This window comes from Marmota marmota, unplaced genomic scaffold (assembly GCF_001458135.2).
Source record: "Marmota marmota marmota unplaced genomic scaffold, marMar, whole genome shotgun sequence".
In the NCBI taxonomy this organism is placed as follows: Eukaryota; Metazoa; Chordata; class Mammalia; order Rodentia; family Sciuridae; genus Marmota; species Marmota marmota.
This window is the reverse complement of record NW_026005655.1, coordinates 457,914-479,893: the sequence shown is the minus strand read 5'-3', so window position 1 is coordinate 479,893 and position 21,980 is coordinate 457,914. Positions and strand designations below refer to the sequence as shown.

Sequence of the window (21,980 nt, the reverse complement as noted above, 5' to 3'; positions counted from 1 at the left end):
GTGGGCAGAGGCTGAGCCAACTTCCAGGGGACTGTCACTGTGGATGCCAAAATGGCATAACTGAGATATGATGGATAAATGATAAATAAAGGCAAATTTTTACAAACTTTGCTGGTTTACGGTCTCGTTTCTGCTCAGGCTCATCACCAGAGACATGCTGGCCTGCAACCTGGCCTTCCTCCTGCTGGGAGCATCCCCTTGTGCACACGCCTGCATCTCAATGACTCGGGAGGCTGACACAAGTGGATCATGAGTTGGAGGCCAGCCTCAACAATTTAGTGAGGCCCTCAGCAATTCGGGAGACCCTGTGTCTAAATATAAAAAGGGCTGGGGTGGGCCTCCGTGGTCCAGCATCCCTGGGATTCAGTCCCTGATACAGGAAAAAACCAAAACCCCATGTTGGGAACCTCCTGCCCTGGGAAGCGCTGGGCCTTTTCTCTTTGCCCTGGGGACTTGGGGCTGTGCCTGGGGCCACTGCAAATCTGCCTCAGAGCCCAGGGTCAAGTAGCATGTGGGGGATGGGAGTGGGGTGTGAACTGGGGCTCAGGCCCCACCTTCACCCCCCCCCAGTGTCTGCCACCAACTTACGTGGCCAGGTGGCTCTTCCCCCCTGGAGCAGACTGTGCTCACCACTTCCTCCATGAGGTCCCTGGTCAACCATGGAGCCCCCAAGGAAGCAGCTGGTCCCCAATTTACAGATTAAGAAAGTAAGACCCAGGGAAGTAGGAGGCCAGGAGGCAGCTGGGATGCCAAGCTCCAGGCTCTGCCAACCCCAGGCCCCTGCCTGTAAGGACCTGGTTGAGTTCGGAAATGAGGAGTCCTGGTGGTGTCAGCTGCCACCCCTGGCTCCTAACTCCTGGGTTTCCTTCCCACTGCTCCCTCCACAGCTGATCCCCACTCTGGCCTGGCCTGGTCCTCAGGAGCATAATACCCATGAGCCTCCAGTCCCAGCCTCCGGGTGGGTGGCCCAGGGATGTGCAGAGCTTCCTGATGAGGGCCAGTGCCTGAGCATGTGGCACCATCCAAAGGCCATCGTCTGGGGGCCATCAAACACCAGCCCGAGCTTTCGCACCCACTACACCCACCAATGCATCTCCTGGGAGGCTCCCAGGGGTGCCCTAACTATGCCAGCATCCACCTCACTCCTTGCCCCAAAACTTCTGTGGCTATATCACCCATCTGTCCATTCTAGGAGCATTAAAGCCTGGATGAAAAGCAAATTAACTGGAATCAGGAAAGATCTAGCAGTTTCCATGAGGCCAGAACAGGTGCATGCCTGTAGGGCACGACTTGCTGCCCACTTGGAGCAGCACACGTGGCTGGGATGGTGCCTGGTGATCAGCCAGGATGCGGTGCTGTGGGTGGTGATGGAAAAAACAGACCACCTCCAGGAAAGTGCAGGACTCTTTCAAGGCCAGTCTCAGCAACTTAGCAAAACCCTGTCTCAAAAACTAGGGCTGGGATTTGGCTCTGTGATCGGCCACCCCTGGCTAAATCTCCAGTCCCTACAAATTGAAAAGAATACGCTGAATACTGGGTGACGGCATGTATTCTGAAGTCTTCAGGGGCCAAGGTTTTGCGTGTGCAGTTCCAAAACAAAGGACACTAGAAGTGGCATAGATAGCGCAGAGGTTGATGGAATGACAGGGAACGCCTTATGGCGGGTCTTGGGCTCAATGGCAATTCTTCAGCCTTGCACTTGATAAGTCTCAAAGTCAATGTCAGACAGACACGTTGGTCTGGTTTGGGGGTCTCCAGAGAGGAGGCCTGGGGAGCTTGTTGTCAGAGACCAGAGCGTGGGCACCGCTGGGCAATTTCCACTGAGAACCCCTTCTGTGCCTTCCTGGGTTGTGGTCCCAGGGACTAAACCCAGTGGTGACTATCTGCCGAGCATCCCAGCCCTTTAGAGACAGGGCCTCGCTGAGTTGCTGAGGCTGGCCTCCACTTGGTGAGCCTCCTGCCTCAGCCTCCTGAGGCACTGGGATGACAGACACACCCCACCGCACCAGATTTCTTTGTATGTTCCAAGCCATTCCCCTCCCTTATGCCAGCGAACACCTACCATGGCCATCACCTTCCCAGAGGGCTCCCCCACAGGTGCCTCCCTGAACTCTGCTCCTCTCCTTAGCTGGGCAAGCGTGGCCACGCCCCAGGGGCAGGAATACCTACCATGGCCATCACCTTCCCAGACCGCTCCCCCACAGGCGACTCCCGGAACTCTGCTCCTGTCCTTAGCTGGGCAAGTGTAGCCACGCCCCAGGGACCGGAGGGGGCTGCGCAGGAGTTGCCAGGGAAGTGGTCACGACCCAGGGGCGTGGAGTGGGCGGTGCAGGACCGGGGCGTGGCTACGCTCCAGGGGCCCAAGGTGGGCGGGGCGTGGGCTGTTCAGGAGGGGGGGCGGGGGGAGCGTGGGTACGCATCTGGGAGGGGCATGGGCGGAGCCAGGGCTGCTCTGTGCAAGTGCTTCCCGGTGGGGACTCTGCAGGCTCCGGTTGCCTGCCACGCTTCGGTTTGAGGCGACATCGGAGACCCCGGGAACCATGAGGCGACAGTGCGTCTCTGCTGCGGGTCTCATGAGGCCCAGACGACCGGTCCAAGGTACACACTTCGTCCCCGCTTGCAGCTGGGCTCCTCTAGGGAGGGTGCGGCTGCCCCCCCCCTCCGCACTGTGGCAGGCGCTGCCACTGCGGGACGCCCCTGACCTCCGTGGCCCCCGGCCAGTAGCGCTCGGCTCGGGGTGACCACTGAGCCGCTGGTTTGCAGGGTCGCTGCCCAGGGGACAGGTCACCTCAGGGGTCTCCCTGGTTGCCTGAAGGAATTTGTTGGAGTCGGGTGGGGTACGCGGGAGCCCTGGGACCCTGGCAGCTTGTTGCCACCGTCCCCGCGTCTTGAGTGCAACAAGTTCCCGCTTAGGGTGAAGAGTGCAGGGCAGGCGGCCAGAGCTGGCCCTAGACTACCGATTGTGGGTGCCATGGGTGTGAGACTCACCCCTGGTGTTGGGACCGAAATGAACCCAGGGGCTCTGGCCACTGCTCCATGTCCTAGCCCTTTTTGACTTTTAAGACAGGGTCTTGCTAAGTTCAGAGGCTGGCCTCAAATTTGCCATCCTCCAGCCTCAGCCTTCAGCCTGGGATGACAGGCGGCCAGCTCGGATCTGGGGTTCTCCAATGGTTGGGACAGTCGGAAAGGGGTCCGAAAGGGACAATGATGGTGGCCCTAGAGGCTGAGTCTGTTGCAGGCAGGGGTGTGGTCGTGAAGCCTGCCTGGTTGTCACTGCGTTCCCTCACCCAACCCTGCTGAAGTCCCTGTGGTCCTTGGGTGAGCCTGGTGCAGAAGCCGAGCCCTAGGGGTCCCCCTGCACGTCCCCAGGCCCACATCCATCCTGCGTCCCCTGTGTTCTGCACTGCCTCCCGGTGTCCCCATTAATCACTGGAGGCTGACGGCGTAGACCTGCGTGCCGGTGGCTTGAAGGTGAAGGCGACAGCAGGTAAGGAAGCAGACAATCGGTAGGCGCTCATTGGCCGATCTTATTGCGCCGCCTATTGATCACCGCCTACTGTGCTGATGAGGGTGACAGAGGCCCCCTGCAACCGGCCGCCAGCCCACCATCCTCCAAGTGGGAGGTGCCAGTTTGTTGAATCGCCCTGGGGGAGGGGACAAGGCACGGTGTTGACCGATGGGTGAGTGAGGACAGGGATGGCCGCTGCCCTCCGTCCCTGGCTCTGCTCCAGGGAGGCTGCTGCTCTCTCCCCTCAGTGCAGCCCTGGGGCAGCAGCCCAGCGTCTTTCTCCCGGTGGGGACACTGGGTGGAGCCGGTAACTTCGCCTGGTCTGATCCTCTTGGCTCTTAGGCCCTCCTCAGGCCTTGGGTTCTTGTCCCCCAAATGGAGATTTTTCTTCTAAGCCCAGCATCTGGGAGGAGAGGGTGGAACCGGCCAGGGGGGTCTCCTTGTTGACAGACTGCCAAGTCCTCTTCCTGGAGGGACCCAGATTGGGGGAACGTCTCCATCTGGGCTGCTTGGGTGGCTGATCACACATCACCTCCCAGGTTCATGGGATATGGTCACACACCTCCAGCAATAGGAGATGGAGGCCCATCTTACAGATGGGGAAACTGAAGCTCAAGAACTGAAAGGAGCCTGGCTGGGTGGCAAATACCTGTCATCCCAGCATTTTGGGAGGCTGAGAGGGGAGGATTCAAAGTTGCAGGCCAGCCTCAGCAACTTAGAGAGGTCCTGAGCAACTCAGTGAGACCCTGGCTCTAAATAAAATATATAAAGAGTTGGGGATGGGGGTCCACATGTAAGGGACCCTGGGTTCAGTCCGTGGTGCCAAAAAAAAAGCCCTTCCTGTCCTGGGTTCTCACTCCCACAAGGGCCCCTGGGCGCCAGCAGGAAGCTGGGATTGATGGGCCACCCAATCCTGCATTGGGAGGCACCCCAGAGCCTGGGCCCAGCTGTGACCAATTCAAACACTTCAGGGGACTACCCCCCCCCCCCCGCTTCAACTAAATATCACAACCATTTTTCAGGTTGGAGCTGAAATAACTCAAAATATGGTGGTGCTTTCATGGCCGCTAGGTGTCATGTCAGCACGATGTGACAAATACCCTGCTCCCACTAATAAAGGAGGGAGACACTTCCCCCCCCCATGGGCGAGGGATCGCTCAGAAAAACTGCCCCTGGGAGATGAATGTGACCATCAGGCCTGGCGGCCGGGGAGTCAGAGGAGATCCAGGCCACCCAACCTGCCCAACCAGGGCCATCTCCACCCAGAAACAGCTGGCCACCTCCCCGACACCTGAGGAGCTGGAACGAAAAGATTGCACACCCCTCTGGTCACCAGGGCACTTCTGTCTCAACCCACAGTTGGGGCCTGCTGTCACTGCAGTCTCTGGTCTGTTCCTGGGAAAGTTTGGGGCCTGGGTCAGAGGAGGGGCCAGGGTGAAACCTGCCCTTAGAGGTCAGATCTGAAGATGCACTGTGACCTCCAAATACCCAGGACTCAAGTGAGGCCAGTTCCATGCACCAAGGGAGGGGGTGTGGCCCAGGGTGTTCTGGGCTCTCACAGCCAGTTGGCTTCCATTTTTTGGGGGCGTATCAGGGATGGAACCTAGGGTCACTTAACCCTGAGCCCCATCCCCAGCCCTATTTTATATTATATTTAGAGACAAGGTCTCGTTGAGTTGCTTAGGGCCTGGCTAAATTGTTGAGGCTGCCTCCAATTCCCATCCTCCTGCCTCAGCCTCCAGAACTGCTGGGATGACAGGCTGGCCTCACTGCACATGCCTTCTTGGAACTTTTGATGATGATGTGACGCCCTGGGTTCGATGCCCAGTGACACAAGGTGGGAACTTAGAATTTTAGAACAGTTTTAGATTTGCAGAGCAGTGTGATGGTGGCAGTGCATTCCTGAGTGTCACCTATCATCCTTTGTAGTTGGCACCCAGTCACCACCTGTACCCACCGCCTTCCGTTTTACCTGATGCCCATTTTTCTGTCCTAAAATCCCAGCCAGGGACCTTGTTGTCCCTTCTCTAGAGGCTTCTCTGGGCTGTGACCTTTTCTTCAATGGCTCTTGTTCTTGGTGACCTCAACAGTTTGGGGCAGGACTGGTCAGTTGCTCTGCTTGTGTCCCTCAGCTGAGCTCATGGCCTGACCAGGACCCTGGGTGTGAGGAGTCCACCATACCCTTGTGTCTGCTGAAGTGCTTGCTGTGGATGCATCCAGTTGGCATTGACCGCCACCTCCTGGCTGGGTCGAGGGGATGCTTCAGACCCACATGGTCCCTCCTGTCCTGTCCACCTGTGAGGGCAGCGTCATGGGCTCAGTGTCCTGGGCTGCACATTTACCTCATTGACTTGGAACCCACAGGTGGCTGAGCCCAGCCCCCTGTGTTTACCAAGTTTCTCTGATGTCAGTGTGACTTGCGTCACTGCGCACTAGGTGAAAACCCAGAATGACTCTCTCTGGTTGCTCAGGCTGGTCCAGCTGGGCCATTAAGAGCCTTCTGTTGGCTCCTGGTCCCTTCAGCATATCCCCATCACTGACCATCTCAGGGTTAGAGGGCTACTGAGTGAGTGTGAGGAGGCAGCCCCTGACAGCTGGCCATTCCAGAAGGTTCCTTCCCAAGAGGCCAAGCACAGTGTGCATGAGCACACAGAGGCATCCCCCACATGGGCAGGACCTCAGCAGCCAGGATGTGGGGACATGGGATGGTGTGGATGAGGAGATTGTGGGCAGAGGTGGAGGTAAAGCTCAGGATTCACCCTGGCCCCCACTGTCCCCTGCGACAAGTGAGCTTGTCCCAGGGCCTGACCTGAGAGAAATCCCAACAGAGCGCAGTGGGGGACACGGAGGTACCCTTCCTGGGGACAATGCCCAGAACCCACACCATTGGCCTCAAGCCCAAGCCATGTTGCAAGAAATATATATAACAAGAGTAGATAATTAAGATATGGCCAGCTGGGTATGGTGGCACCTGTCATCCCAGTGGCTTGGGAGGCTGAGGCAGGAGGATCGCAGGTTGGAGGCCAGCCTCTGCAACACAGAAAGGCCCTGAGAAACTCAGTGAGACCCTGTCTCTGAATAAAAATGTCCTTGGGTTTAATCCCAGTTATTCCTTGCACCTAAAAAACAATTTAAAAGAGGGAGAGAGAGGGAAGGAGGGAGGGAGATGGAGCGGGTAGGGGTGGTGTTGTCCAAATAACATTTAAGATTTTATTTAAAAACACCTCAGGGGAGGGAGGATTCCACCAGAGCAATCCCAAAAGTTATAATTTAAAACAAAAAAGGCTCTTCAGACAGAACTAACCACAGCACAGAGCTCACGGGAGAGGTGAGGCCCAGCCCAGGTGGTGCATGCTGCCTTCGTGGGTACGCAGTCTCCATGGAGTGCCACCTGGGTCCCTTCATGGACTTGTCCTGCTGGTCAGCCAGGATCTTGGCCGAGGATTTGGCATCATGAACAGCTCACTGTTCTCCTCCATGGGCTCTTGCTTGATGCTGTCCTTCCCGTTGATCTTGGCCAGAGGTTGGCTGGAGTCAGCAGCTTCACCAAGGACCTGCAGTGGACAGTTGGGCCAGGAGTCCAGCCGGGCCCAGAGGGAGTACCCCCCAGGTCCACGGGCAGCAGGATTCTGCCAGCTGGGCCTCCTCCAGGCTCTGGCTGGTTGTGGTGGAGCTAGCAAAGGACAGAGCTTTCATGACTGGTATCATCACAGTCACAGCCCCATCAGGGAGGCCACTAATGTGGCATAAGTTCTGGTCCTCACATTTTCACCCTAGTCTAGAAATTCCCCAAGCCAGGCACAGTGGCTTCCCAAGGGCTCTGGAGGCTGAGGCAGGAGGATGGCAAGTTGGAGGCCAGCCTCAGTAACTTAGTGAGGTCCTGAGCAACTCAGTGAGATCCTATCTCTAAATTAAATGCAAAAGAGGGCTGGGTACGGGGCTCAGTGGTAGGTGCCTGCCTAGCACTTGTGAGGTCCTGATTTGCTCCTCAGCCCCATGCCACAATAAATCAACAAAATCAAGGCCCTGTGATTCTCCAGCTCAGAGAGATGAAAAGTCAGTGAAGCAACCACCCAGCCAAGGCGGCTTGCAGCTGTGGGCTCAGCCAGATCCCAGGGACATGCGGGGGGCAAGGAAATGGGTCACAGAGCCTCGCAGACTGCCGGGGACACCATTCCTGGTATGGAGAGCCCACTGTCCTCATGCATCTGGACAGGAGCCAGGGGCCAGTGGAAGGGCTGGACCCCAAGGCCCCCACAGAGCTCAGGCTCTGGCTCTATCTACTGTCCCAGAGGACGGTGGCAGAGTTAGTGACCTCCTGCAAAGGGAGTGTCAGCTGCAGGACAAGGGGAACCTCTCTTGTCAATCTAACTTTCACAAGCCACCTCAGATGCTCAGCAGTCTAAGCCACCGTGTCCCAGGACTTGTCACATCTGGAAGCCCAGAGACAGCCTGAGCCCAGGGCAGCCTCCACCTAGGCCAAGGATGCCACCGCCTCACCTCAGAGTGGTCTTGGTGCTGATCTACCCTACGTGGTTGAATGCCTCCTCACTGATGTGGATTCCCTCCATCTGGGCTGGGATCCTAATGATCCTTCAAAGGAGAAAAAAATTGATCCACAGTGACTGGGCCCCAGGCACAGGGGCACACGCTTGTAATCTCAGCTCAGGAGGCTGAGGCAGGAGGATCACAAGGTGGAAGCCAGCCTCTGCAACTTAGCAAGCCCCAGAGCAACTCAGTGAGAAGCTGTCTCTAAATAAAATTTTTAAAAAACGGCTGGGGAGGGTGCTCAAGAGTTAAGTGACCTTGGGTTCAATCCCTGGTACCAAAAAAAAAAAAGTGACAGGGCCCAAATGTCCCCTTTATACAGTGCTTTAAAATGACACTGTACGGCATCTCATGCTGCTAGACTAGGGAGCAGGAGGCTGGCTGCACCCTCCAGGGGACCCGGGCCAGCTGCACGGCCAGTGTCCTGCTCACTGACTAAAGAGTACCTAGTGTCCCCCTCTGTCCCTGCACCCCGGCCTCCGATGCTCCAACCTCCTTCTGCAGCCTGAGAATGAGAAGAGCCATTTTTATTTGCGAGGTGAAAGTGACAGTCCAATAAATCAGAAGGTGTCCCCAGAATCTGGCACCCTGCACAGCATCAGCAGAGCCATGTCATCTGTCACGGTGACACCTGTCACAGGTCCCACGGGCCCTGGGTGATAAGGGCCGGGGGATGAAGTGGCGTGTGGCACGGTCGAGATCACTGGGGCCTGGCACCTCGTCCACCATGGAGATTGTTCACTCTGGCAACTTCGTGAACAAAGTCTCAAGGATCCCTGGCTTCAATTAAAGCCATCAAAACACTCTAGGGGTGGAGGTGCAGGGACCAGGGACACCCAGTCCTCCCTGCAGCTTTCGCAAGAGGTGCTGGGACAGCCGTGTCCAAGCCCGCCCACCGGCTGTCTAGAGGGACAGAGCCAGGGATCCAGGGAGGCTGGGCATGTTGGGGCCTGCACACAGAAGAGGCCCTGCGAGACCAACAGGGTGGGGTCCATGTGACCAGGCCAGCATGCACCCCAGGATGCGACCCCCCTATGCAAGCCACCACTGCTGCAAGGTGCCCCAGCAAAGCCCTTCAGCTGGGTTCAGAGAACAGGCCTGTCATCCCAGCACTTGGGATGCCAGGACAGGAGGCTCACGAGCTCAAAGCCAGCCTCAGCAAAAGTGAGGCCCTGAGTAGCTCAGTGAGACCCTGTTTCTGAATCAAAGGCAGAACAGGGCTGGGGACGGGCTCCGAATCGAAGGCCCTGGTTCAGTCCCTGGTTGTTGTCAGGTCCCTGTTTGTTATTCTTTCCCTCAAACCAAAGGGGGTTAAAGGTGAGAACAGGCAATACCCAGGGGAACGGAGGCTCTGGGACACTGGATAATGTCCCTGTAACCAACCCACCCTGCAGATGAGGGGACAGAGCCTCTGAGTAACAGGACCTGCCCAGGGGGTGAGGGGCCGGAAGTGAAGGTGGGATGAGACAGCGGCAGTGGCGCACCTGCTTCATCTACTGCGGGGGAGCAGAGCATGGTGCAGAGGATCATCCCGCAGTCTAGAAGGTCCAGGAGGATCCCGTGGGGAGAGGGGATGTCCTCAGTGCCCCTGTGAAGGCCAAAACAGTCCCATCACCTACGCTTGTCTGAGACAAGACACCGGACACTGGGAACTGGGAAGGGGGCACTGACAGCCACAGAGAGCTAGGGGGTGACCCAAGAAAAGCAGAGCCAGGGACAGGTAATAAACTGACCCTCAGGTGGCCCCAGAGAACCACTATTCTGTTGATTTTGTTTGGTGCTGCAAGGCTCCATCATGGAGCCCCAGATCCAGCCTTTTTAATTTTTGTTTAGAGGCAGGATCTCGCTGGGTTACTTAGGTCCTTGCTGAGGCTGGCCTCCAACTCTTAATCCTCCTGCCTCAGTCTCCTCAGCCTCCTCAGCCTCTGGAATTACAGATGTGTGCCACTGCTCCTGACTGGACAATGATATCTTAAATATGAGGTCAAAAACACAAAAGAAAAAGCAGATAAACTGCAATTTTTTGTTTTTTGTATGTGTATCTGATGCTGAATGTGGAACCCAGGGCCTTGGGAATGCTGGGAAAGCACTCTACCACTGAGCCACATACACCTGCAGCACAATCAACTGGAGCTTTAAATTGAAATTCAAAACTTGTTTATGTCAAAGACCCTGTTCAAACACTGAAAAGACTACTCAAAGAATAAAAAATACTCACGAATCACACACTTGGAAAAGGTCTATTATCCACAATATATAAAGAGCTCTTACAATTCAATACTAAAAAGATAACAAAATAAAAATAGGCCAAAGATGCAAATAGATATTTCTACAAAGATATACAAATAGCCAGTAAAACAAAAAATGCAGTCTCGCTGGCCCTTGGTAAATGCAAATCAAGTGAGAGTCCACAGCACACCCACCAGGACATCTACAGTGCACAGTAACAGATGTCAAGTGGCACATGAAAAAACCAAGGCCCTCAGACATTCCTGGTAGGAGTGTGGCAATAAAGCCATTCTAGTGGCAGTTCCTTGGAAGGTCAGAGGTGCTGTGTGACCCAGCAGCTCCACCCCTCCACACAGATCCAAAAGAAAGAAACTGCAGTCCCCACATGTCTGCAGCAGCATCACTCCCACAGCCAAACCCCTCAACAGTCTCCGGCTGGTGAGTGCACAGATCCATGAGCTGGTGAAGGCCCCAGTGGGTGCTCCTCAGCCACAGGGGATTCAAGGGCCTGGAGGACAGGGGTGAAGCCTGTCAGTCACACCCCACAAACAGCCACAGAAGGGTAAGGGACAGAAAGCAGCCTCCTGCTGCCTGAGTTCGGGGTGGTGGATGGGACGCAGCAGCAGAGGGGCTGTGGATGGCTGACGGGGATGGGGGTGACAGCATTCTAAAACTGACTGTGGTGGCAGTTTAGCAATTTTGTGAACACACTAAGTGCTACTGGAGATTTCCAGGGTGTAGGAGCTGCATCTCCAGAGGGCTGTTCAAGCCCCACCTGGGACTGGGCCACAGGCTCCCACTGGAACCAGGCCACACCACTGCCTACGGCCTGACACCTATGGCCTGGAGCTAGCCTGGCATGGGATGCACTGGGCTCCCTCCTTAGCCCCACACAGAAGGAAACGAGGAGGCCAAGGCCGCCATCCAGACTCACCACCTAAGACTTTTTAAAAAGACTGGATGCTGCAGAGTCCCATGCCTGTCATCTCAGCAGCTTAGGAGGCTGAGGCAGGAGGATCATAGCTGGAGGCCAGCCTCAGCAAAAGCAAGGTGCTAAATAAGCAGCTCAGCGAGACTCTGTCTCTAAATGCAGTGGGTGCGGGGTGGGCCTTGAAGCCAGGTGCTGCTGTGGTGGACACTTGCTGGCTCTGACCTGGGCAGGTGCTCAAGTCATGACAGCCCCACGGGCTCTCAGCACATCAAGACGTTCCACTGCCCCCAAGGGCCCACGTGGAAAGCCAGGAGAAGACGCCCTCAGCCAACACTGCCCCTTCTCTCCCTGTCCCTCATGAGCCCTGGGGTCAGACATGGGTCTTCGGGGCAGGGAGCTGGAAGGTCCCCTTGGGAGCAGCTTGTGGGCAGCAGGTCAGGAGTCGCCCACAGTGTGCCCATGTCCCAGATACTCCTCAGCCCCCACCCCAACCCAATCTTGCCCAGAGCCCTAGCTCCTGGCCCAGTCCAGCCTTGGTCACAACCCAGCCTTCCTCTGGGCTGTGCGCTCCCTGGAAACCAGGTCACAGCCCCTGCTCCTGGGTTGGAGGGTAGCGGCCACATCCCACAGTGCTGTTCAACCACGACCCCAGGACTAGGCACCAGAGTCCTGTTCTAGAGACCATCCCCACAGGCAGGTTCTCGGGTCAGAGCCAACTTCCCGTGGAGCTTTCTCTGGGTCTCAGGGTGGACAGAGAAGCACCCTCTGAAGACACCTGCTGGCCAGGCCAGGGAACCTGGGGGGGGGCTGTGAACAGGGCTCCCCAGCAGGGGGTGCCATGTATCCATGTGGAGCCCTCGGCTAGCCAGGCGGGACCCAGATAGGGGACCCAGCAAGGGGACCCAGTGATGGGAATCCAGTGAGATGACTCAGCAAGGGGACTCAGCGAGGGGGACCTAGTGAGGGGATCCAGTAAGAAGACCCAGTGAGGGGACTCCTACAGTATCAGGTGGTAGCTTCAGGGCCCCCAGCCTCTAATGCCACCCAAGGTGCCCTGAGCTCCCCCCAGAATCTGGCCGAGCTGACACCAGCTGTCCCCAAGGCTGCGGGAGGCACTTTCACCTTGATCTTGTTCTATCATGTCAGGGGACTTGGGGGGACCACACAATGCTGCCCATGAGCCTGGGTCATTCGCTCAGATCACAAGGGCAAGGGAGCAGCCAGTGGCAGGGACCTGTGGTTGGCCTGGTGCTGTGGTCCCCTAGCTCCTGAGACGGGGCTTCTCCATTGAGAGCCACTGAATTTCCCACTGTCTGTCACTCAACAGGTACTCTGGGCAAATGGGGGGTCACTTCTGGCTCTAGCTGTCCTGAGACACTTGGACCACAGAGTTCTTTTCTAATCCCTACCCCAGCATGCATTCTCGGGGACTCGTACCCATGGCTCTTGGCTGCTGGGATGGAAGAGGCCCTCCTGTCACCTGCGCTGAACAGGCCCGGGCCCAGCTCCTGTTGAACCAGGAAGACAGAAAATCCTGAAGGCATGAACTGCCCACTGCAGCCGCTGGGCCTGAGGAGAGGTGGGGAGGCCTCCAGCACAGTGGCCCAGGGAGGAATGTCCCCCAGCTATGGCACAGATAGTAGGGCCACTGTGCTAAAGATGTGTCCAAGCCATCCTGCACCAGACCCCCTGTCCCCACAGCCTGGAGCAGCTATACTCAAAGGCAGGCTGAGGCCAGGCAGCGGCCAGAGACCCCACTGGGTCTCCAGGAAGGTCTTACTGTCCTTACTGGTTTTGTTCCTGGAGAGACCTGCATTCTCAGTGTTTAGAGCAGCTCAACTCACAGTAGCCAAGCTACATTAACTGTCTAGGTTCCCCTCAGCAGATGGATGAATAAAGAAACTGTGGTTCCTATGCACAGAGGAATATTACTCAGCCATAAAGAAGAATGAAATGATGGCATTTGAAGGTCACTGCCTGGAGCTGGAGAGGCTTGTGCTGAGTAAGTAAGCCAATTCCAAAAACTAAAGTCTGAGTGTCCTCTCTGACATGCAGATGCTGACTCACAATAGAGGAGAAGAGAAGAGAATTTCATTGGGTGAGACAAAGGGAAGGGAGGGGAGGGACTAGGAGAGACAGGGAAATGAATGGACGTCACTTTCCCATGTTCACATAGGAACACAACCAGGCACACCCTACAGCAGGGCCAGCCACAGGAATGAAAATCACACCTTGTGTAGGTGACATGGCAGGATGCAAGCTGCTGTCATGGGGAGCTAAGAAGAACAAATTCAGAGACAAACCTGTGTTCCCACCTATGACAAAGGACAAGGTGCAATGTCATTCAGTGTCCTCATTAAAGATGAAGCGGGCTCTGCTGGCCTCTGGGAGCCAGTGTGAGGGAGCTGACACTCAGGTCACCAGAGCGGCCCCACCTCCTCAGGCCTTTGCTCCTCACAGGAATGTCGAGCCTCAGAGGCCCACAGAGACCCTGCCCATCAGGGACAGGGCAGCTGTGGCCTTCAATCCCCCTGCTGTCTCCTCCCAGGGACAACATGCACTCCCTTCATCCCATCCTGACTTGTGACATCACAGGTGGGGACAGACCCGGGGAGCAGGGACAGCTGGCAGCACCTACCTGATAACACAGTGGCCTCGGTTGGAGGCAAAAATCACGATGGGGGTGAAGGAAGATTCCAGAGCTCAGTGCAGGTAGGTAAAGCCCTTGATGTCCAGCATGTGCACCTCGTCCACGAACAGCACACTGGGAACCAGCTCGGACATGCTCTGGTCTATGTACTTCTTCACCACCTTGTTGATCTCACCTTGGACAGGGTCCCAGCCAGTGGGGGAAATGTCATCTGCTCTCTTCTCTACACCTCAATTCCCTCCAGACCTAACCCTGCAGCCCGGGGTTCTCCTACTGGCTCTCTGGACTCAGTCTGGGTACTGGACCCATTCCAGGTTTGGGGTCATCATTTGAAAACAAGAATCATGCCAGGTGTGGTGGCACACACCTATAACCCTAGCAGCCTGGGAGGTTGAGGCAGGAGGATTGCAAATTGGAGGCCAGCCTCAGCAACTTAAAAGGCCCTGAGCAACTCAGTTGAGACCCTGTATCTGAATAAAATACAGAATAGGGCTGGGGACGGGGCTCAGGAATCAAGAGGCCCTGAGTTCAATCCCTGTAGCGTCATCTAAAAAAAAAAAAAAAAAGAAAACAGGCATCATGCCCCCCAAAATGCCACAGAAAGCCTTCTATGGAGCTGTGTGGGATGCAGTGTCCAGGAGCTGCCCTATGTAGCCGGAAGCCTGATGCCAAGACACCCCACTTGGGAGCCCCAGGGAGATGTGTTTTCATATGTGAATTCTCCTCTGCTGCACTCTGTAAAGGAACCCTTTTGGGGGCCCTGTGTGACAATGCTCAGGTTAATGAACTTTTCATCATGTGCAGTTAGAATCCTCTCCCCAGGAAACCTAAGCAAGGAGGGTCAGAGCAGGCCCAGCCTCTGCCCCAGAACCAACAGCCCCTGCAGAACAGCAGACCTGCCTCAAGTCCCATCCCTCACCTTCCAAACCAGAGCCTCCTGTCGTCAGGATGGAGCTGTTCCCAAAGAACCGGGATCTGAGGCCTGTCCTCGCCCAGAGCCATGATGTGGGGCTGTCAAAACTGAGTTCAGTGACAGATCTGCTCTTGGCCACTCATGGAGGAGCTTAGGCTGCTGCAAAGCCTCAAGGCAACAGTGGATTCATGTTGAACTTATGTTTTCAGGGAGTAAAGTGATAATGGGCCCGAGAAGGACATAAAATTGGGGAAGAGCCAAAGGAGACCCACTTCCTGGTGTCAAAGTCGGCACTTTTCTGGGACCTCAAAGGAAGCAGACCTCACCGGGGCCAGAGCACACAGTGTGGCCACAGCTTCTAAAGGAGTGAAGACTCAGTGCCACGCAGTGGGGGGCGCTCAGAGCCGGGAGCACATCAGAGGCAGGGCCTCAACTCAGCTCCAGGCTCAGGCTTCACCACGTGTCCTCCCGGTGATCTCTGTCTTGTTTGGCTTCATCAACTGGCCCATCATGGACAGGATGTCTTGTCCCCCCTGTAGGAGAGAGGACTTTCTAAGGCAGCTACCAAAGCCCATCCTCCTGCCTCCTGCGGGTCCCTGTTGTCACTCAACTTGGAAGCCTGAGGTGGATAGGCCCAGAAAAGCTCCCCTAGGAAGGATGAGGGGCTTCTGAACTCAGAGGGATCCCCTTGAGCTTTCCCCTGACCTGCAAGAATCAAGCAGAGTCGTGCATGGTGGCACGTGTCTTTAAAAATCCTGGCAATTTTGGAGGCTGAGACACAAGGACCGCAAGTTGGAGGCCAGCCTCAGAAACTTAGTGAGGTCCTGAGCAACTCAGCAAGACCCTGTCTCTAAATAAAATATAAAAAAGGGCTGTGGACGGGGCTCCATGGGTAAGCACCCCTGGGGTTTAAGCTTCAGTACCAAAAAAAAAAAAAAAAACCTCCAGCCAGGTAGGAAGAAACTCCAATCCCAAGAGTCTCTGGCTTCTCCTGGGCAAAGCTCCAAGGAAAAAAAAGCAAAACCAGATTCCCAGCAGAAAGCCCGTTCCTGGTGGGGAGGTGGAGGTCCCCTTCAGTATAAAGAGCAAACCTGTATCTCTGTGCCGCGGGGCCCAGAGCAGCGCCAGCTGGGAGCTGGAGGACTCGGGGCTCAGGCTCTGTAGAGGCCAGAGCCTCCATGAAGCTGTCTGAAGCCCTGTGAAGGCTCCCGCCAGGAACCCCCAGCCCGGGGTGGAGAGAAGCCCCCAGCAAGCTGGCAGGCGGCCAGGGGCAGACAATGCCCAAAGATAGCGGTGACGGCGTCTAGACACTGGGACAAAGGGGCAGAAGCTCATGTTGTGCTCATTGCTGAGCCTCCCAGAGGGCCTCCAGGAGGACAGCACGGCCCTGACCACTGGTTCCCAGCGCCTTGGGCATGCGCTGGACCAGCAGGACATTTCCCTGGTGCCTGGCGTGGGCCATGTCCAGGTCAGCAGCGTCCCATCCTAGATGACCTCCTTCTTCTTTTGCACATCGTCCTTGGGCAGGGCATGTCCTCCTCAGCCTCCAGGGCGAACTCTGTGGCCTAGGAGTTGCACCTGCCCTGCCTGTGCCAGCAGATGATGGGGCACCGGGATCACACAGAGCTCAGTGACAGAAAGGTCCCTGCTGCCCTCCGAGGGTCCCCAACGGCTCCTTCCCCCTGTGTCACACAGCCTGATGCCATGCTGGGCTCCCAGACCCTCCTGGGCCACACCTGAGACTTTCTGGAAGATTCTCTCCCCTTTCTTTTCACTCCTGATAAAGGAACTTCCAGGGAACTCACAGGAGCAGGGGGCCCGGGCTCTTCTAGGTGGTGATTTATGGGTGACAAGAGGCCTGAGGCTCATCCATGAGCCAGGGAGGTGCAGCCACCACGGGATGCAGCAGCAGATAGAGGAGGAGCCACCTGGTGCAGTCCCCAGGCTCAGGACTCAGGGAGGGACACCAGGGAGATAAGGGAAGTTGGAAGACACCACCTGGTGCAGCGGGAAGGGACGAAGGCTGTCTGGTCCCTGTACCCCACAGGGTTTGGGTCTTGCACACTCTGCCTGCTGAGGTCACCAGGAGAGGAAGACAGAGAAAAGCCAAGGTGACTTAGGTAAAGGGACAGCTGCTGACCTTCCCCCACGCACCCCCGCTGAGCAAAGTGACGCCCTAGTCACCCAGGTCTCCCTCTGGCAGACCCTCAGGCGTGGCACTATCCCAGGGGAGCATACCTTCACAGCCCCGTGGTTGGCCTCCATGTAGATGACGTCCCCAGCCTCCACTCGCTTCTTCTGCAGACTTTCAAAAATGCTGGGGTTCAGCTAAAACCAAACCAAACCAGACAAAGCGGGACTCAGACAACCGTGATGCACATTCCAGTTCCTTCTGACCCCAAGGGAAGGCACCTTTCCATAAGAGACCTGAGGGGCCAGACACAGCAATGCACACCTGTCATCCCAGGGCCTCAGGAGGCTAAGGCAGGAGGATCACCAAGTTTGAGGCCAGCCTCAGCAACTAAGCAAGGGGAGACTCTCTCTCAAAACAATACAAAGCAAAATAAAAAGGGCAGGCTTCTGGCTCACTGCTTAAGCACTACGGGTTCAGTTCACAGGACTAAACATGAGAGACTGACAGATATACAGACACCTGAGGTAGCCAGCGACCCTAGGAGTGGGTGGGTATGAGGGTATGTGGCAGGGCACAAGAGCCTGGAGTGGGGGCTTAGCATACCAAGAGGTGAACCTGAGGGTGACCGTGTCTGCCTGCAGGAGACAAAAAATCATCACCATTACTCTTCTTTACCTTGCCTTCACGGGTTGCAAAGTGGTAGGAGAATTCTCACAGGGACCCAGCTGCCCTTAGAGGGGACATGTGTCCATAGCCATGCCCCACGGCACCCCCCCAGGATCACCACTGCAGCTCTAGTAGTTGGGTTAGGGACACTAGAGCTTCCTGCTTAGCCATTTGACGTGGCCTATTATTCCAACTCTCTGGGCCTTGGTCTCCTCCTCTTTGTGACAGCACCCAGAAGCACCCACAGAGGAGTCCAGCTCAGCAGGGGAAACATAAGTTGGAATCTCCCCAAACTGTCTGGGTCAGGAGGCTGAGGAAGGAGGATCACCAAGGTGGAGGCCAGTTTAGACCACATAGCTAGGCCCTGGGGCTGGGGCACAGCTCAGTGGCAGAGCACTAGTTCACTGTGGCCAGAGCCCTGGGTTTGAGCCCCAGGACCACAAAAAAGCAAATCCTAGCACCCTCTGGCACCCAGAGCTGTGCACACACATCTCAGGGTGACAGTGCTCTACCGGGCCTTGCTCTTCCCCAGGGGTGTGCACTGGGAAAGGACAGCAGCCTCTGCAGGACCTGGCTGGCAGACAGGTCCTGAGGCTTAGCTTCCAGAGCAGCTGCTACAGATGGCCACCCTGTGGAAACATACCTGAGCTCTGTCCCAGACAGAGTCCAGAGTCAAAGGGGGGCAGCAGCCGACACAACTTGGACTAACACCCAGTGCAGGTCTCCCTCGACAGGAGGGGGCCCCCAAAAGGCCAATCCAGAAACAAAGTCGGTATGTGGTGGCCAAAGGCCAGTGGGAGGGACAGCAGGTGGCCATTCATGGGAATGAGGTCCCTTGGAAGGTCATGACAATGTTCTAGAATTAAGATGGCTAGTGTAAACTATGTAATGCATCAAAATCCTGTGGGCCACACACACTTAAAATGGGTGGATCATGTTCACAACTGTACCCCAACAAAGCTGCCAGGAGCTCACCAGGGCACAGTCTCTCTGGCCACCTTGTGGCACTGTGCAAACAGGAACAGGGCTGGGGAGTCCTCAGGCCAAGATTCGTAAGCCTCCTTCAAACTCAGTCACTTCACAACTCCACACAATGCACCTGAGGTCCTTCTGTACCAGTATCTCATCCATGTGGGAAAACTGCCCAGAAGGACTTGGGTTTTGGGGCGGCTGGGGGTACCAGGGATTGGACTCAGGGGCCCTCGACCACCAAGCCCCATCGCCATCCCTGTTTGGCATTTTATTTAGAGTCAGGGTCTCATTGAGTTGCTTAGGGCCTCGCTTTGGCTGAGGCTGGCTTTGAACTCATGATCCTCCTGCTTCAGCCTCCCGAACTGCTGGGATCAGAGATGGGTACCACCTTTGTTTTGGAAGACAGTTTTCCTCTTCTCCATTAGGCTCTTTCCTTCAATAAGCTGGATGAAGCAGACCGATGGATGACTAAATTTTCCACTGTGTTCCTGTGTCCTCTCTCCTATGTGGAAGAGGACAATTTCTCTCTTTTCATCTCAAGCACTTTTATACGATTGATTTTCCAGATGAACTGTCTCAAGGTGTCATTCCTGAGAAGGGGCCACCTTCTCAGAACCTCATTAATCCAGGGTGGACAGGATGTGGTGAGGGATTAAAGAGAGAGAGAGAGAGGTTTGTGGAGCCAAGGTCCTGAGACAAAGGCCCCATTAGGAAACAGAAAAATAGCCCTTGGAATAAGTGACATTTTCATGATATCCATAAATCAGTGACCAAGAAACCACCTCAGAGAATCAAAGAACCATCAAATTATAAAAGGGGGAAAGATGGAGAGATTCTATGGTGGATGGAGAGTCGTCTAAAAATGAGAAACTGAGCCCCAATGAGCTCAGAGGACTCACACGGGTCACCCAGCACAAGAGGACTCACAGTCACCCTGCCCTTCAGCCAGCACTGGACACAGGACGACTGTGGAGCCTCTTTCTGAGCCTGAGGCCTTGATCTGGAAAACAGGGGAAATGAGATTCATGGTGCCTGCACACACAGGCGTACAGCTGTGAGGAGCCACAGGTAAAATAGCAGGGGACCTGGCTATGCAGCAGGGGTCAGGTACAGAGCTAATGTGAGTCAATCATAACAACAGTGGATGAGTAAAAACATTATGAAAAAGAAAGAAAAAAGAAAACAAAATTATGTCCACTTTGACTTTTTGGGGAGGTGAGGGGGCAGTATTGGGAATTGAACCCAGGGGTGACTTATACCTGAGCCCCATCCCTAGCCCCATTTTTTATTTTATTTAGAGACAGGCTCTCCCTGAGATGCTCAGGGCCTTGACTGAGTTTATGAGGCTGGCCTCCACCTTGTGATCCTCCTGCCTCAGCCTCCTGAGTGGCTGGGATGACAGGCGTGCTCCGCTGTGCCTGGTTGGCCAATGGTCATCATGTGGGGGACGAGATGGCAGAAGACATTTCTTGACTTAACCACACAACTCCCAGGAGCAATGAGAAAAGAAAGAGCCACCTCATGAAGGGACCTACTTCCAAGCCCTCTATGAGGTGTCCCTTTATACTACATGGTGTTATCCTGAGTGTCCTATATGGCATCAACAGTGCAGAAGCCAAGGAAAGAGGGACACAGAGGTCACACCACCTGCCTTATGCCACAGTGCTGAGGACAAGGCTCAGGATGGATTCCCCTTGAGCTGCTTGGTGCCCTTGGCTGTCTTGATCCCTATGATCACGTGGCTGATGGTCTTGCCATAGCGTCCAATGGTGTTCTCGGTTTCACATGCCATCAGCTCAGTCACCTCCTCCTCGTAGACCTCCTTGGCCTCCTTTATCTGCAGCCCTGGGAGGGATGGCCGATGGGGACAGGGCGAGAAGTGGGACCATGCTTCTCTCCTCATCCTCCCCTCCCCACCAACAACCTTCTTAACTCAAACTGCCACAGCAAAATAACTGACAAGTCATCTCACAGTACAACTCAGAGACACTATCATGGGTGGAGAGCAACACTACAGGGAGCCGTGGCCCATGCCTGTCATCCCAGATCAGGAGTCCAAGGCAGGAGGACGTCAAGCTGGAGGCCAGCCTCAGCAACTGAGTGAGGCTGTGATCTACTCAGTGAGACCCTGTCTCCAAATAAATTCAAAACAGGGCTGGGAGGTGGCTCTGTGTTTAGGTGCCCCAGGTTCAATCACTGGTGCCCCTCCCCCCCAAAAAAGAAGAGATGACGGTTGCTGCTCTCCTGACAAATGGGGAGGCCACAGAGGACTTCTGCTGGCAGGCAGCCTTCAGGCTCCCTGTGAGCTGATATGGAAATGTCCCAAAGGCAGAGACACACGGCCACAGGATCAGACACTCAGGCCACTTCCCACTGTATAAGGGGGGCATTATCTTATCATGCCGTCCCTTGCCTTCTCTTCTCCAGAAACCCAACCAGGACAAGGACACTCAAGACAGGAAGCTAAGGGCCAGCTCACCTTCATCTGGAATCCACCTGATAGCCTATAAATGGGGCTTTTGGAAAACACCCAAAAGAGAAGCCACATTCTGTGTTTGATGACCCAAATTTCCAGCTCCTGAACCCCAAGACAAATTTCCCAAACAAAGCTCAAAGCAGCTGTGCACACCTCGAGTCCCAGCAGCTCTGGAGGCTGAGGCTGGAGGATCATGGGTTAGAGGCCAGCCTCTACAACACTGAGGCCCTGAGCAACTCAGGGAGACTGTCTCTAAATAAAATGCAAAATAGGGCTGGGGATGGAGCTCAGGGATGGAGGGCCCTTGGGCTCAATCCCTGGTACAAAAAAAAAAAAAGAAAGAAGAAAAAGAAATTTCCCAGAAAACATGAAGGTCTCAGAAAACTCTGTCAAGCTTGGAAAATTCTGGGGTTTTAAGCCTACTTTGATCTTTTTTAATAGAAACATTTCTATTCTGCAAAGAGGAAATTTCTCCAAATGGAATGCCTGCCCATGCTCACTGTCAGGGGACAGTGACATGAAATTCCTCCAGGAGGGGAAGGAAGACATCCCCATATCTCAGCCACTCATATTTGTCTAGAAGTTTCTCGGTGGTGACAAGTAGACAGGGGAAGGCCCAGTGGATCATGGGCCCAGCTGATGGCCAGGAGAGGGGCTGCGGGCACTGTCTCTGGCCACGACAGCACAAAGGACACAGGTTTCATCTGCTGGCTCAGGTTTCTAAGTCCCTGACAGGGACCTTTATCACATCAAGGGAGTGGCACAGATGGGGACAGATGACCCTCTCTCCCTCTCTCTGCAGCTTCGCAGGAATTCAAAGGTTCAGGGACAGAAGTCTCCTGTCTGAGGGGAGGCCAAGGCTTGCCCTTTTATTCTGTGGCAGGATCTAAAAATTTCTCCTCACCTGCTGCCATCAAAAGCCCCTGCTGTGTCCCCCACCCCCCCACCCCAGG

The 21,980-nt window shown here is 55.4% G+C and overlaps 1 pseudogene; it reads right to left on the bottom strand.

Annotated features, from left to right (window-relative positions):
- Positions 1 to 6,778: 6,778 nt before the first annotated feature.
- Positions 6,779 to 21,980, bottom strand: part of LOC107160798 — a 121,109-nt pseudogene continuing 105,907 nt past the window's right edge.